Source organism: Lepisosteus platostomus, chromosome 5, assembly GCF_059453375.1.
Source record: "Lepisosteus platostomus isolate fLepPlt1 chromosome 5, fLepPlt1.hap1, whole genome shotgun sequence".
NCBI classification, from domain to species: Eukaryota; Metazoa; Chordata; class Actinopteri; order Semionotiformes; family Lepisosteidae; genus Lepisosteus; species Lepisosteus platostomus.
In genome coordinates this window covers 61,376,718-61,392,999 of record NC_142615.1, presented here as the reverse complement: position 1 = coordinate 61,392,999, position 16,282 = coordinate 61,376,718, and the positions used below count along the sequence as shown (strand labels likewise).

Here is a 16,282-nt window from a genome sequence, read left to right as displayed (position 1 = left end):
GCCTCAGGTACTGTGTTAGATGTGTTTTCAACGTAATATATATGCGTTTATTAATGTCGGCAATTTTATGGTTGCAATTCGACGTTGATTATATGTCGCGGCAACGTATATATACGTATAGCCGTATTTTCGCCGTGAAATATACGTATATTCGACGAATCACTGCCCACTGGACGGTACCGTCCGGTTTCAGCCGCACAGACACGCCCGGACCCCCGCTGAACGATCAGCAATCAATAACATTTGAACGATACAGGCTCCTGCGCTCCGGATCATGTGAGAGAGAAGACACTGAAAAAGTTGTGTGAAAGTGGATTTTGCACCTGCACCAGTGCTGTAGTGGTATCATACAGATGCCCATACAAATCCACCATAAAATATTGCTCTGCCCATTGGTGGATTAGGTATGCACGCTATATTTCAATTTAAATATAAATTGAATCTATTAAAAATTCGATTTTAGATTCAAAATCGATTAATGTTAACACTGATAAAGCTAATGCTTTTTTTCAGGGCTATATCTACTTTTTTTTAAAGAAGTCTATCGCAATTGTGAAAATTAGATAAGGTGTACCAGCACAGGGAGTGAGAATGACCTCAGTCCGGCTCCCAGCAGAATCCGTCCTGGTTTGGTCACTGTCAGACTGTTTGGATCGCAACGTGGAAAAAAAATAGCTCTCATCGTGTGACTTCAACTAGAGGAAGGGAAGATCTCATGTTTAAAAAAAATTAGGACTGAAGATAACGTGAACTGAATCCGGGGCCTCACACTTATTATAAAATAATAATTATTAAAATATCAGGTTGTTTTATGCAGCATTTTGTGCACAGTACGTCATATTTATCTAACAATAGAACAACAGCCTACCTCAAGGAGGAATTCACACGCAGTCTGGGGTATTTTCCCCTTTTACATTTTTGCGATTTTATATCGAACCTGTTATACTCCCAAAAGTGCAGAGTAGCTTGTACTGTGTGCCCTGTTTGCCTTTGTAAGCATTTGATTAAAAAATAAGTTCACAATACGATAAAAACAGAGAAAGCACAAACTTAATAATATAACTATACAAAATCAATACCAAATCATAAAGCCAATTAAGTGCCTACTTTTGAAAACAGACAACACTTTATCTACAAAAAACTTGACATTGGTATCTATTTTTGAATTACAAAGCAGACAGAGCAGTCCCTGAATTCAAAGACCAGATTAGTTAAAATCCCTCCCACCAATTTAGATTGATCTCGGTCAGAACAAGACCATCAGACGTGAGGGGAATTCGGAACAGGAGCCTCTGCTTCGTCGTTTATTGAGCTTCTGATCAACGTGTGAGTGATAGTTATTTATTGTCTTTGATTAAAGTACACAAAAGTCGCCTTCCTTAGAGCCGGAGTCGAATCAGCAACCTAAAGATTCCCAGGTGTTCCTACTACAGTCCTCCGCTCTACCATCTGAGCTATCAAAGGGATAACAGGAGCTGTTTCCTCGCACACACTGCACAATGTAGTGAAATCTTGCAGGTTATTTAAATCCCAGTAAGACATCAAGTTTCCAACTCGTTTCCTTAGTCTTGGTTACCTTGAATTTAAGCTACGAACCAGGATTCTACTGTATACACTTCCAGGGATATTACAAAATGTTTGGTGGGCCATCAATCATTCCAGGCGGAAATTGACTCTTTTCTTTCTCGAGGGATCATATTAAACCTTTCATTTCGATCGAGAAGAGGATCGGCATGAGACACAAAACATACCTGTCTTTTTTCTTAAAATCGAAGAATTATTTAACTTAACACTACAACGAACTCGGCCGCAGAAATCAGTCCACAGCTCCTTAATTAACCTGTTCTTAACTTCAAGGAACCCAATCCTGCGCCCTCTAGAGGTTACTGATATAGAGGACAGACTGAAAAGAAGAAATTCAGAAGCAGACTAAGCAGAACACTGGATCTACATTAGAATATTACCCTTTATAGTGGGAATAAAATTGTCGCGACATAAGGAATTTACGCATCAGTTGCTTGGAATATTATTGTAATATTTAATTTGCTTTCCTGTCACACCACTTTTATTAATTATGAAGTTTATCAATACACGTTTATTTTAAACAATGTCGTTTATTATTAATACACTTTCATTCCTTTCTTATTAGAAGCTGTATCACAGATAATGCATGTAAAGCCTTCAGTATGCGATTGTGAGTTCAGTTATCCCAGGGAGTGAAGAGAACTGAAATTAAGTGAAATGACATTTAAATAGAGGGTGAATCTTCAAAGTTATCTCTCACTTCAGAATATTTACAAGAACCTACCAGGCATGGGGTTTGAACCCATGTAGAAATTTGCTTATTGGATCTTAAATCCAATGCCTTAACCACTCGGCCATCCTGGTCAACAGCACGTTTCTCTCCGTTCTTTAACATTTCAATATGATTCAACAATTTAAAAAAATAAACCACGGCCCTTTCACAGAAATGTACCCCGTTCTGCCGCGCACCAAACAGGGGTACTTAGCACTGTGCTAAAGAGGAGCTGTTTACTGTCAGCAGACATTTCCTCATTTCGAAAGGCGTTTTCGCCTGCTCTCAGCTTTTTAAAGACGGTCATAAACGCTCAAGAAGTAATTAATTTCAGTTTGAAGTCTGTTTCTTTTGTCTCCGCTCTTGATGAAGAAAAGCCGTGCGTGGGAGACTCCCTCTCTAAAGAAGTTTGCCGTCACCCTGCAAGAGAGAAGATCCATCATTCACCGAGGCAACCACTGAAATATTAACATTAAACACGTGAAATGCAAGATGCTTTCTACAGATGCAGCCATTCAAAATGGGTGAGGTATTTCGCGGCATACCCCGGTGGGCGTGTCACAGTATCACGCAGTATCACGCGGTATCACGCATGTCACGTGTGTCACGTGACTAACTATCCGGCGTCGCCTTGTAAAACCGCCAGGGGGAGCTTAACCTCTCATGTACAGCATTTGAGCCTTTAATTTTGAACTGTGTATTACAGCATGTTAATCATCAGTCATTAAAATGTTGGTATATATTATGAAAGCAAGATTGCTCAGTTGGACAGAAGTACACAACCTACCTTTATCAGAAATATTTATGCATCAAAGCCTTTACTGAAGATATTACTAATAGTATTAATAATGGATGACTTTGGACAAGCTGTATACTCAAAGTATAATTTCTTTAGCACATTTGTACAAGCACTTGGAATCTGTCCAAGCCATACTTTGTCAGGCATTTTGTTTTACTTCAACGGGGCATAAAAACTTCCTTGCTTTTAACAGGGCATTTCATAATTTCTAGCTACGAAAATGATTTAAAATGCGACACCTATCATTCAACTAGAGCTTAAAATATCACAAGGAAAAATACACACCGGTATTCCATTTCTCCCTAAACATTGTAAGCTTCGAAGTCTTTAACTAACGTGATACCGGAGTCAACAAGCATACTTTTAGAATTTGATTAAAAGGGAATATAATATGGAATCGCGTATCTAAAGAATTTAATAACGGTATGATTATATCCGTGTACTGCGGCAGTACTGTGTAAGGCTGTTTCGCCTACCTGATCATGAGAGCTGTCGTGTAGCCTACTGGTCTAGGTGCGTAACTACCAACTGGCTGGTTGTGTGTTCGAATCCAGCTGGTGCTGGACTTTTAACAAACATTTCTTCGAAAAAATAGGTAAGCGATATTATGGACAATCAATTGACTTTTATATTTCAAAATATCGCAACATGATCGATATTTGCGATATTTTGAATATATCTTCCCTTCTGACAGGGGTTCCTGCTTCTATTGTGTGTGTGTGCAACAGTAAATTTTTATAGAGAAATGGAGGCTGGACAGTATGCGTTACAATATAAACATTTATATTGATTTAAATCGTGTTCTGATTTAAATCGCAAACGCGTGTTTAATTATGTGTTTTTTAATCATGATCAGGCTAATGCATTTCTACATTTTCTGTATGAACCAGCTTAGAGGTTCATACAGAAAGACAGCTTGTGTTTAAATTGAGTGTAAGGTAATTTATGCTTCTAAAGTCATGGTCAGTATTGTTGTACTGTGCTGTACTGTGTCACATTATTTTATAGCGTTTTTATTGCGTTATTAAATCCGGTGGCGCTGTGTTAGTTTCCTGACTCACATTATTTAAACTGCGACACTGATCATTCATCTCTAAATAAACTTTATTTTATATAGCGTTTAAAGCGAATAGGTAATTAGATTGCTCATAAACGTAATCACTTTTTCTACATAAACACAGCGTGATTGCTCTCTGAAAATGCTTTTCCTTTATTTTTAAAGTAGGCTCAGTTTTCAACTATAGATCGTATTATTATAAACTTTCTTGGAAAACTGTATTTTATGTAAACCATGTTTGCTATTAATTCATTTAGGGCTAAAATACGTTCATTGTCTTCTAATCGAGTCGAGTTGACATTGGAAGCCTGCCACAGCCGGACCGTTAAACCAACGCATTAGCACGTCAAAGCCCATTGAGCCAGTATTGGCTTTAGTATCCCCCCCTTCTCCCCTCAATTCAATTCAATTCAAGGTGTTTTATTTGCATGACAGATGGGTACAAGCAGTGTTGGGTACTGTATGTATATTGTAACGCTTACGGCAGACAGGCACTGTGTAGGAGCCGACGCACCAGAGCAGCGCCTGCAATTTTTATATTTATAACTTAGTTTTTAAAATTAGTCAAGCAATACGAAGCATCTCCTTTTACTTAGTGCCTGAGCATACTGCAACGCGTGTGAAGCCCATAAACGATATTAATTTTGGAACTTAAACATACAGTATATGGCTGGTCTCGGTACTTTAAAGAAAACATACACACCAGTATTCCATTTCTCCCTAAACATTTTAAGCATCGAAGTCTTTAACTAACGCGATACCGGAGTCAACAAGCATACTTTTAGAATTTGATTAAAAGGGAATATAATATGGAATCGCGTATCTCCAGAATTTAAAGACCAGACAATCGCAAACTCGTTTTCAATAAAATTATTTTATTCATTCAGCACTTTGTGAGAAGGACATCCAGCAGGGAGAGACACACACACCGGTTTTCATTGACAACATTGTTTTTTTTTTCAATTCCTCTTGTCTAACAGGAATGTTTTGTTTGTGGACAGACTGTTAGACAAGAGGAAAAGACCACCTCCTCCTACGAAGCATTTCGTTGATCCGATCACGAATTCTTTTCCAGTCGTACGCAGCAAGGGTTGAGAATCTCCGATTCACCATCGTACTAATGGTTTCCCGGAGATTGGGTTAAAAAAAAAAACATACTAACAACTGTGCCATCCTACTCCTTAGTTAATACATTTTATTATTCATAAACAGTTAACATTGTTAGCAAAATATTTTGAATTATATTTAACCCTATTTTTTCTTTAGTTTTGTATTTAACTTATTATATGATAGTCAGACTTAATGTATATTTGAACAATGAAAATATATTTTTACAAGATTTTACATTAAGCACTTAAAATTAATATGGTTAAGAATAGTAAACTGTAACATGCTGTAACAAGATCGGTTACAAGAAGAAAATGCTTTCAGAGAAAATGTTTCAACCAAACCTGTTCCCACACACCCCGCCCCCACTACCATTAGAATATACACAAACATTTTAGCGTTTCATTCTGAGCAGAAGACCCACACACCTGAAGAGTGCTGGCGGTGACGAATTAAACCGGTTTTACAGGTTTCAATCACAGACCATGTGACATGGGACTCAGTAAACTACAGTAACGCCGTATTTGATAACGCTTTAAAAACGCTATAAAATAATGTGACTTGGCACAGAAGTTTACAACACAGTACAAAGATAAATGCTGACCATGACTTTAGAAGCATAAATTGCCTTACACTCAATTTAAACACAAGCTGTCTTTAGCCCTCTAAGCTGGTTCATACAGAAATGTAGAGATCTAGGCTCAGAACACACAGCTTCATTAGCGAATACATATGCAGGACAACTAGAGAAGACGTTTTACAGAGGGTGGATTTTTAGAAACATCCCATCAGACATCCCATCATATTCACAACGTGAAATCTAGAAAATAATATTACGTAACCAAAATCCGCAATATGGAAACAGAACCTGTGTAATTGTTGATAGATGATGTACTCGTAACATTTTTTCAAGACGAACTACAACATTTAAAAAATGACTTGTATGTACTTGATATCTCTAATCAATCCACGGGTCCCAGCACAAAACGAAAGTAAAACGCATACCGTTTCTCGCTTCTTATTGCTCAAAAGTAATTTGACCGTATGAAATGCATAATATAAACCTAGAAACATATACGTGAGCAGTACTTAAGCACTGTAGTATCGGTGTTAAGACATACCTCTCAAATACTGTAAATCAAGTTAAAAATATCTCAAGACCGATTCTGGTCGTAATGAAACCATGCAAGGGAGTTTTTATGTCCGTGGCAGTTCTTTTGCAACATGAATATAATTATATCGTTATTAATTTCTTTAGATACGCGATTCCATATTATATTCCCTTTTAATCAAATTCTAAAAGTATGCTTGTTGACTCCGGTATCACGTTAGTTAAAGACTTCGAAGCTTACAATGTTTAGGGAGAAATGGAATACCGGTGTGTATTTTTTTCTTTAAAGTACCCAGACCAGCCATATACTGTATGTTTATGTTAAGATTTCCCTTCAGTGGTAAAATTAGATATGAATATTCAATACTTAAATGGGCACAGTTAAGACATTAAATATACATATACATATTGTATACAGTACAGTTTGCATACGGTAATATGTTTATGTTACGCGATTAAAAAATAAATAAATTAAAACTGGAAGGTCCAGCACCACCATTATGTTTATATGGTTGTTTTTGTTGGTTGGTTGTTATTATGGTTATTAATAATACGATCTATAGTTGAAATCTGAGCCTAAATAAAAAGAAAAAGCAAGTGATTAGGTTTATGAGCAATCTAATTAATTATTCGTTTAAAACGCTATATAAAATAAAGTTTATTATTAATGTGCTGGACAGAGCGGTGAACATTATTATGCATAAGACAAAGATAACGATCCTGATCAGTTTAGAAATCTGTGTACGCTGTAAGGTTTTTACTTCTTAAACTTTTAAAATACACGTTTTGAATAGAAAGAAATCCTCTTCCTGGTAGTGTGTATAGCACGCCAGCACGTCTTTTTTCTCCAATCAGAGGGGTGTCAGATAGTGTCAGCCAATCACCATTCTGCGTTGGGTAGCAACGGGTGACTGTTCTCAGGCAGAAGATGTAAACAGCTTAATGTTCGTGTAAAATAATTTTTTTTTAATTCAATTAAACGGGCACAGTTAAGACATCAAATATACAGTACAGTTTGCATACGGTAATATGTTTATGTTACGTGATTAAAAAATAAATAAATAAAAATGAAAAGTCCAACACCAGCTGGATTCGAACACCCAACCAGCCAGTTGGTAGTCACGCACCTAGACCAGTAGGCTACAAGACAGCTCACATGATCAGGCAGGCGAAACAGCCTTAAACAGTCCTGCCGCAGTACACGGATATAATCATACCGTTATTAAATTCTTTAGATACGCGATTCCATATTATATTCCCTATTAATCAAATTCTAAAAGTATGCTTGTTGACTCCGGTATCACGTTAGTTAAAGACTTCGAAGCTTACAATGTTTAGGGAGAAATGGAATACTGGTGTGTATTTTTTTCTTTAAAGTACCAAGACCAGCCATATACTGTATGTTTACGTTCCAAAATTAATATCGTTTATGGCCTTCACACGCGTTACAGTATGCTCCTATTCTTTTTATGCTCAGCTACTAAGATTTCCCTTCAGTGGTAAAATTCAATATCTACAACGGGCACAGTAAAGACGTTTACAGTACAGTAAGTCTTTCTACGACAGACTAACGGACCACGAGTGCCCCTGTCGGTCAACCAATCACGCACCGCGGTATCGCGTGTCATCTTACCTGCGGTATCTGTACTGCGGTGTCTGTACCGCGCACTTTGAATGGCTGCATCTGTATAATAAACATGCCAAATAGACTGATTTTTCCAATGTTATCTACAGATCATTGTTGCATAATTGAAGACAGTTTGATAGAGACCTTTTCGTATGCACTTTCCTGATTAGGTGTTCTACTGCTTCTTAAACCGCACATTGTCATGTCTCAGAATACTCCTGTCAACACCTGTTACCCTTTTTTGCGTCAGCGTGTGTTGCTATGATTTTAAGGGGGCACATGATAACACAGCTATCATGTTTCAGTTTGCTTTGCTTCACTATGGGCAATTTAGACCCACACTTTTCCCAGACAATGGTTGTGTCAACCACGACGAAGGCCAAAGTGTCATTGAATTTTAACTGTGTGAAATGTGATTTAATTAACTTTTCATCACTGTGTTATATAGTACAAAAAGAATACCCAAATGAGTTCTGCATATAAATAAATTGAGAATCTTTTTCATCCAGACTTGTTACAGAGAGAGAACATGCTTCAGGAAAATAATATACACCAAGAAAAGTAGGCAATGAGGATCAAATGGTACAATACCTGAAGCCTCAAGAATTCTGATTGACAGGTCTTCCCCCAACTTTCTTATTTCTTTGGCACTGCTGTTTATTTCGATATATGTTGGAATTTCCGGGAAATTGTTAATGATGTCTGCGCCCATCTAATAGACAAAAGTTTGTTGCAATTATTTCCCTAAAAATCTCTCATACAATAGTTTTAAGTCCAAAATTTCGGCGTGGAAAGGTTATGCTGACCTGCATCACAAAGACCCCACAGCTTGAGGCATCTGCTTGCCTGGTGTGACCAATCACGCTTGGGTGCAAGTTGATATTCAACCAGTCTTCTTTTCCTAGGACATTCCTTCGCATCTTAAAAAAGTCCCTGTGAATCAAAACAATAGGTTATTGATAAATGAGGAAATATTTGTCATGCTGAACTTGAACCTGAAATGTATGTGTGCCCCTGCAGAATTTCACCACGAAACTAATGCTTGATTTCTTACCTGAACCTTTTTGCCGCTGCAGTGGAGTCTCCCATCTCGTCACTCCCCATAGGGTCGACCACAAAGACTTTCTGGGATGGAGCATACAGATACTGCAAGAAACAAAGGGCCCATCATCAGACATGAAGTTGCATTTAATGTGGGGCCAGACACACAGGCAGTTTCAGGAGTTTTATGTTGTTTAAACAAAGGTTTTTAATATTTGAATATTTTATATATATAATATTTATATTTATATATTATTTAATATTTAATATTTTGCAAACCTCGGCAAAGACAGTCAGGAAATGACCTAACAGTACTTTTTTTCCTACATGACACTTTGACTTGTTTGGTTGTCTGTTCATTACACAGCAGTATTCACAATAATAATTTAGGAAAAGTGCACTATCACCATTGCCTTGGACACTCACTATCAATGTCCACCTTTTTTAACAGGAGAGGAACGCATACATTGTGACTTTGTAATTTTTTTAGATGCAACAAGGATAATCACTTGAACTGTAATGGTTCCAGGTGTAATTATAAACCTACGCTGTTTTGGATTACCTGCACCACACTTACCAACAATTTCCAGTGGACACCAGTGTTAAAAAAGCTAATAATGGCTTCATAGTTTTCAAAGTTGACCTGTAATGAAAAGAATGACAAGATTAGTACAACAGGCTGCCTCACAGGGATGGTGTGCTACCTTTGAATTTTGATTTCTGACTATAAAGGTAGTTTCTTTAGGCAGCACCATGGGCACAGTTGTGACCTGTTTTGATTGCTTGTAGCTCTCCTTGTTTCTCTATTGATAAAACAATCATCAGTTAGTGAAAAACCATGTTTGCCCCTCACTAATGTAATCCATCAACATTTGTGTTTGATGTCCTTACCTTGGACAAACGTTGTCTAGCCATGCGCTCTCTATTCCCACTCATGATTACACCAGTTGTGTAGTGGTTCATTAGGAAAACCTTCTTCCCCAAGTCCATGGATTCTTTCGCTACTTGAAAGTAACACTCAATGGTCTTATGGAAAAAGCAAACACAATTGAAGAAGATGTGATTTCACGCACTCACACACATTTGATTACACAAAAGCTCAGAAACCTTAACAAATGCATGCAATCAAACACTTTCATCTTACCTCGCCTATGAGCCACTCATCTGGTTTCAGAGACACAAACTCCGAGTGTCTGAGAATATATGTGTCTGATCTGTGCATGGATGGCAAAACTGCAACCACTAATTCACTCGGATTGATGTTCCAAAGGGCGTGAACCTAAAAAAGATTTACCAAGCCAAAAGCATACACAAGAGATCACTGGACCTAACATAATGAAAATTGAGATTACACACCACAAGTATAACACAAGTATGTCAACAAGTATAACAAGTTAGAGAGAAACGACAAAGAACACCTACAGTAGTAGAAGATGACATTCATAAGCTCTGAAAAAGAAGTGAATGTCCACACAGAGAAATATTTGAAATACAAATCCTACCTTCTTTTTGAAATCTGTTTTCTCTTTTATAAGTTTTGAGATGGGGCGTGCATCACAGTGTGGTGTGATCACTTCAGCCATGCCCACGGCAGCTTGCTTGGGTGACACTTTCCTTTCTTCTTTGTGCTGCCATTCTTTATATTCTGTGGTTCCTGCTTTCCCCTGCTGTACTTGCAGGCCGTTGCTGTCATCTGGCGACTTTTCATTTGTTTCAATATTTCTTTTGCTAACTTTTTTTTCCTGTGTTCTCATTTTTTTGGGGATTGGAATTTTCTGTGGTGCGCTGTAGAATTTATTTTTTGTTTCTTTGCCTACACCTGGTGCTCTCTTTGCCCATTGTTCCTGTGCATGTTCATGACGTGTCTTAGTGGTGATCAATGGAGCCGTCAAAACCTTTTTGGGGAGAGCATTTTGGATTATATGTTCTCTGTACCGGCCTTGGAGGGATTGTCTCATTATCGTAATAAACTCTGCTGGCCTCAGTTTCCTCCTGTGCTGAAGTATCGAATGCTTGACAATGCCAAACCAGGTCTCAACATGACAATTAGTGTCTCTTGTTTGTGCTACCTCTGACATTGATATGTCTTTTTTGCTGTCTGAAGCATATCTTGCCAGGTCACCCAACAAAATTCCACTCCACAGTGGAAATAGTGCCATGTATCTTTGCAACAGAAATCTTATTATGTCTTCACAGAAATAGGGGTTCACATTGTGTTGTGTCCCATAGTCATCATGTCCTTGAGCTGGTATGCTGTCTTCATAAATACCTTTGAACTCCACAGCGAAAGGAGAGCGGCCCAGGCTGCCTCTCATTTTTGGGTACAGTACCTCATCTGTGTCTTTGACTTCTGCTTCCTTTTCCATCTGGTCTGGTGTGGTTGTTTGAGAAATGTAAGCGTTAAGGAGGCAGACACTAGATTGGACTTCATTTGTGAACCTCCTGCTTGAGAGTACAATACACATGTGTTTGAAAACATTTCTGGCGACACTCAAAGTTGTGCTGTTTTGCAGGATGGCAAAGGAAAATGTTGCAAAGTCTCGCAGTCCTTTGTCTGTTGTTTTTTTACTAATTGCTTGAGAGACAGCCTTTATGACATGGGCAGAGCAAAGGTGCAGATAAGTGAACATCTGAAGTTCTGTGTACTTAAGTTTGCCTTGGCAGACTTTCATTGCACGATTTAAGTATGCATGGATGGTGTCCCCATTGAAGGCAAAAAGAACACTGTGAATCAGGGCCCAGCTGTAGTCAGTTTCTACATGCTGCACTCTCTTGGTAGTACATGTTGAGATGTCAAACATGAATTTCCGTAGCCAACGTTCTATACTGACAATGGTGTGGTCAGTTGTCAACATTTCAGACACTGGTAATGGAGGCTTTCTTTTTCCACCTCCAGGTAACGTAAGACTGTAGTACAAAATTCTTTTGTTCTCCGATGGAATTTTTCTGACTACCCCTCCTGTCGCATCCAGGTAAAGGCTGACTTTCTCCTTCATCTTTAGATGGGCAATAAGAATTCACATACTCTGTTCTGTGTAAAGATAGGCAGCAAATGTGTCTAACTGCAAAATCTGTATATATCCTGAAAAATGGACAGTGTTGAAGTCGCATGCTTTCATATATTTTTGTGCCATATGTAATTCAATCACTGGATCATAGTGAATGCGTTTACTGTTCCTGAACTCTGATGAAATGACTTTCAGGACATTCTGTGTTAGTGGTTTAGATAAATTGCCTGCTGCAATTTCAGCAAGCGGAGTTCTGCTCAGGTTCCTGTAGTATACATTGCTGATTCTTTTTGTGAGGGTCTGGCAATCTTTCTATGATAAGGCTGACGTGCTTGTTGAAATTGTTTCCCTTTTACTGTGCTGTATTTGCCCTACTTGTACAACATCAATTGTGATGTCATCATTGCCCATTGGTTTGTGTCTTGTTGTCATTATGTATTTTACATTGCAGGACCTGAAGGTACAGACTGCTTTTATCATCAGAAAGTTTTTTTTTTCTGCTGTTCTCTTTCCTGATGTATTGGTATTTGAAGGCTATTGGGCAGCAAGGATTTATCTTCATGAACTCCCTATATAAGATCTGGGTCCATGGTCGTCTTAGTTTAGATGTACCTTTTAGAGGTGCTATTTTTCTCCATTGTTCAGCCCTTAGACATACTTTGAAAGTTTTAGGCACAGACATAATCTTTCTTAATCCCCTTTTATCCTGAGGTGACGTCCCAGACGAGCTTGCGCCCTGGGAATATTCACTGTGCTCTTCAGGCTTTTTTTCTGATTCTACACAGATTTTTTTTCTCCCTCTAACATGTCACCACTGTCTGTGTTGCCGTGTGCTGCCCATGCATGTTTTGTATCTTCTGATGAACTTCTGAGCTCTGTGTTGCCTTCCAAACTATGTCCCTCACTTTGACTTGAAATACTGACTATAGATTGTTTACTGTCATCTGGTTTGGAATCTCTACCAATACTCTCCTCTTTCTGCATCCTAAGCACTTGGGTTCTTACTTTTTTTCTATCTTCATGCCAAATCACTGATAACCATTTCTTGTTGCTGGGGCAATCCTCTCCAAGGACTCTGTTTGACAGTGTTGACCACATCTTGTCATTCCAACTATTTTTTTTTTCGAGTTTAGAAAACTTCAGAAATTCGTTGATCATATTCCCTACTCCACCAGCCCTTGACCACAGGTCTGAGGGGTGCGTAGTGTGGTACAGGTTCTTGTCCCATCCTGCTCTTGGTCCAAGTTGGAGGGTTGCACCGATTCTGAGTCTTGTTAGCTGGTATGGATTGGTTTGGGGGTGTTGATACCAGAGTGGTCCAGGAGGGGGGTGCAGGTGTCTCGGGGGCATTCTTGATTTTCTATGACTTCAGGTTGATTCTGGTGGTTCTGAGTGTCTTGGTTATATACGCTTGTGTGTATAGATGAAAAAGCTATTGAAGAGCACCCCATTCATCTCGGTGGAAGTTGGAAGTTTTGATGTTCAAAAAATCCTAAAAAGAGAATTAAAGTTTCACACAACAAAGCATGACTGTGAAAGGTCAGGAGGCCTGCCTTGTGTGCACAACACTTGATTACAGTCAAAAAATCATGAAGCCATGAAGAAGACCCACCTGTCCCAGTGTATTACCTGTAGTGTTATCTTCAGAAAATCATAAAAAATAAAGAAAGGGGCCACAGCCACAGCAAGGTTGTATGAGGTTCGGGGGCCTGTCTGGTGTGTAAAACACTTGGTTTCAGCAGTGTGGCTGTTGTATTTGAATTGCTATTGAGCCATGAAAAAGACCCACCTATCCCAGTGTGTTACCTTTAGTGTTATCTTAAAATCATAAAAAAATAAAGGGGCCACAACCCAAAACAAAGCTGGGAAAAGTCAGAGGACCTGCTTAGTGTGCGAAACACTTACATTCAGCATTGTGGGTGCTGTGATTTAAATGCTATTGGTTTGTGAACAGAATACCCCTATCCCAGTGCATTGTGCCACATTAAATAAAAGCACGATAAAAAGATTCAGAACACAAAGCTGTGTCAGTGTTCTGTATAAAAAGTCTCTTGAAACATCATGGGAGCTGTTTTTAATAAGCCGCTGAGTAAAGAATATTTTAATCCTCCTGCTGTCAGTAGTATTGTCAATATAGTTGACCCATACCTGAATGAAAACAGGACGTAAAGGAGGGGTTTCAGAAATCAAACAAAGCTTTATTCCCATGCTTACAGTCTGGGTAATTGGAGACTGCGATGTTCTGCTTCCTATGGTCATATTGACAGTATTGAACAGTATTTCTCGTGTTGTGAATGTGTGCACACAGCTGTCCCCGGGTTCCAGTTCGTGCGTAATCACGCATCGATGAAAAACCAGAGGTTTAAAAAAAGATAATTAGCACACTGATAGTTTGGTGTTGAGACTGTGGAAATATCCACAAGTCGTGGTCTTTAAAATGCATTTGGTTTGAAGGCGTTCTATGCTTCCATTGCGAAAATATGGACAAATGAATATTCGAGTGTGGTCAAAAAAACGTCATAAAGATGACAAAGTGAAGGCTGAGAAAGCATTCACACTGTATTTTATACACAAAGCATGTGTTTTTGTAATTCTAAGAGATTTCGCGAAAGCCCTACAGGCGCGCCAAAATCATTCTCTAACTTCAAGCTAACTTTACCCTGGTCACGTTTTGCACGTTCGAGTGGTTTTAATGCGGCTCCTTCGTACACGGTGCTGATCTTTTGGAAAGCAGGAGGCAAAACCGACACGTTCTCATACCGGGAGTCGAGCCTGGGTGAAAACCAGGAATCCTAACCCCTAGACCATATGGCAGAGAACAACCACGCTGTTCCCGGCATCATGCAAGCAAACTACATATGAGAAAACACGCAAGAGAGTTGTCACTCAGAGTGTCGAAGGGTCGATGTATACTGGGGCTCAGTTGAAATGCAACGTCAGGACTTTTCCGAATTATGTCACACGAAGAGAGCACAGCCTTTTCCACCCTGCCACGTGTGTATCTGTAACTCGCCGTGATCGTATAGTGGTCAGTACTTTGTGTTGTGGCCGCAACAACCCTGGTTCAAATCCGGGTCACGGCAGAATATGGGCGTCTGCTTTTACTACTTGCACGAATGAAGGCAAAAAAAAGCCAATCGATGTGAACGAACGGTGCTTTCCAGAGGAGTACTGCCTGACTGGATCGCTGATGAACGACAGAGGCCACTCCGACCTCTTCTCGGTTTTCTTCAATGACTTACTAAGGATCTTCTTCACATTCGCCCATGCAGGGGAAGCCAGTTACACCAAAGCAAACGCAGGAAAGTGCATTTCAAGCAGAGACCAGGAGGGACTTGTTTACACCGAGAGTGGTCGGAGAATGGAACAATGGGCCCAGCCCTGTTGCTGGAGCCGATTCTTGATGAGATCTTGGGCTTACTAAGAGGCCCCCGCTGGATGCTAATCTTTCTGTTGTACTTGCAGGTCCTGCACTGCTTTTGAGCCGACAGAGCTCGTCCTGGTCTGTCGGCACAGCCCAATTGCAAATGATCGGCTCCGGTTACAGAAGAAACGTGCGTTTGGTACTGTTGTAACAGAAGGAATAAGGTTCTTGATCCCAAGATGAAGAAAAATAGATGAGTTTATTGCATGCAAGGAGCAATAAAGCTGAAGTCTTGTTTCCCGCAAGAAACAACAAAACCGAAGTGTTGTTCGATGTGCCGGTACAAACTTTTAGGTTATATAGTTCTTGCTTGCTACTTTAGACGTCATTCGATGTTATGGTAAGGGGGGGGGTCATGGTATTTGGCCAGTTAAGAGGCCCTGGCCAAATGGTCAGTTTAAGATTATGCCCCCAGGGGGTTCCTTGTTCGCATCTGGAATCCTTATCAGTTAACCCCCTTTCCTGCCATAAACCCCTGTTGCTTAGAAGTCTAATTTTCAGACAGAACTGACTTAAGTTATTAACCCTTTTTACATCTTGTCTCTTACTTCATTCCCCCCCTTATAAAATATGGCATACGTCAGGACTGCCTATTTTTACACATACAATGTCAGGGCAGATCTTTCCTTTTTAGATGTACAGGCATTACCATGACATTGTGTGTTCCATGGTTACAACAAGATGTTATTGATGTTTTTGTACAAGTGATAGTTACAATTATACATATAAAACAACCCTAATCCTACAAATACATAAAGTCCTACTCCAGGACCCAAACGCAGACCTCAGCCATGTGGAGATGTTTTTAATAA

General features: G+C 39.2%; 1 long non-coding RNA gene and 2 other non-coding genes across 3 annotated transcripts; 1 reads left to right on the top strand and 2 right to left on the bottom strand.

The window, feature by feature from the left end:
• Nucleotides 1-2,305: 2,305 nt before the first annotated feature.
• Nucleotides 2,306-2,388, bottom strand: trnal-uaa (transfer RNA leucine (anticodon UAA)). The gene has a single exon. It is a non-coding gene; the product is annotated as a tRNA-Leu (tRNA).
• Nucleotides 2,389-9,060: 6,672 nt separating this feature from the next.
• Nucleotides 9,061-10,246, bottom strand: LOC148670600 (uncharacterized). The gene is made up of 4 exons (XR_015937034.1): nucleotides 10,183-10,246; nucleotides 9,930-10,064; nucleotides 9,616-9,681; nucleotides 9,061-9,143 (listed from the first exon to the last, which is right to left on the bottom strand). It is a non-coding gene; the product is annotated as an uncharacterized LOC148670600 (long non-coding RNA).
• Nucleotides 10,247-15,057: 4,811 nt separating this feature from the next.
• trnah-gug (transfer RNA histidin (anticodon GUG)) lies at nucleotides 15,058-15,129 on the top strand. Its single transcript has one exon. It is a non-coding gene; the product is annotated as a tRNA-His (tRNA).
• Nucleotides 15,130-16,282: the final 1,153 nt, after the last annotated feature.